Source organism: Salvia miltiorrhiza, chromosome 3, assembly GCF_028751815.1.
Source record: "Salvia miltiorrhiza cultivar Shanhuang (shh) chromosome 3, IMPLAD_Smil_shh, whole genome shotgun sequence".
Taxonomy (NCBI): Eukaryota; Viridiplantae; Streptophyta; class Magnoliopsida; order Lamiales; family Lamiaceae; genus Salvia; species Salvia miltiorrhiza.
This window is the reverse complement of record NC_080389.1, coordinates 55,412,663-55,413,717: the sequence shown is the minus strand read 5'-3', so window position 1 is coordinate 55,413,717 and position 1,055 is coordinate 55,412,663. Positions and strand designations below refer to the sequence as shown.

At 44.5% G+C, this 1,055-nt stretch overlaps 1 non-coding gene across 1 annotated transcript; it reads right to left on the bottom strand.

Moving 5' to 3' along the window:
- Positions 1 to 571: 571 nt before the first annotated feature.
- LOC131019210 (small nucleolar RNA R71) lies at positions 572 to 678 on the bottom strand. The gene has a single exon (XR_009100132.1). It is a non-coding gene; the product is annotated as a small nucleolar RNA R71 (small nucleolar RNA).
- Positions 679 to 1,055: the final 377 nt, after the last annotated feature.

The window sequence follows — 1,055 nt, the reverse complement described above, 5'->3', positions numbered from 1 at the left end:
TATGAACACAAGGTCCAAGGGTGTACCTCTTATACCCATTGACCTTGAGGTTGAAGCATTTTGCCGACACAACAAAGCAAGAGCAAGAAGAGAGAAAGAAATGGAGGGAAACATAATGGAAAATCAAGAATTGATCCTCCAACTCCAAAGACAATTGGAGGCTATGCAAGGGCGTATCAATGAGCAAGAGGCTCAAAGGAATGCACCACCACCACCACCTATTAGCAATATGTTCCAACCCGTGGTCCAACAAGGGGGAGTGCATGCCCCAAGAATCAATGCCAACAATTTTGAACTCAAGGCGAGTCTCATCAACATGGTGCAACAAAATCAATTCGCCGGTCTTTCTCAAGATGACCCGAATGGACATCTCGGCAATTTCTTGGAGATATGCGATACTATCAAGATAAATGGAGTCCCGGAGGATGCCATTCGACTCCGACTCTTTCCCTTCTCACTAAGGGGCATGGCCAAGACATGGTATCAATCTTTGGAGATTGGTTCCATCACTACATGGGAGAAAATGGCTCAAAAGTTCCTTATCAAGTTCTTCCCTCCAAGTAAGACAATGAAGATGAAGAAGGACATTGTCCAATTTCATCAATTCGATGGAGAGACCTTCTATGAAGCTTGGGAGAGATTCAAAGAGATGATAAGGAAGTGTCCCAACCATGGTTTGGATCAAAACACCATTATTTGCTCATTCTATACCGGGTGTAGTGGTGAGATGCAAAGAGACATGAATGCATCGGCCAATGGAGCATTGTTGGAGAAGAGCCACGAGGAGGCCACCCACATCATTGAGAATTTAGCCGCAAATAGCTACCAATTTTCGGGGGAGAGGACTATTTTGAAGAAGGTGGCGGCTACAACAAGCTCGGATCCGATAGCTCTTTTGACGGCTCAATTGACCGCTATAAATAGCAAAATTGATGCTATGTCCACATCAAAGCCGGAGCTTATAGTGGAGGAACGAACCAATATTGAGGATGTGAACTACATTAACAATAATCGAGGCTTTGGAAACTTTCATCCTCAACACCAAGGAGGGTATC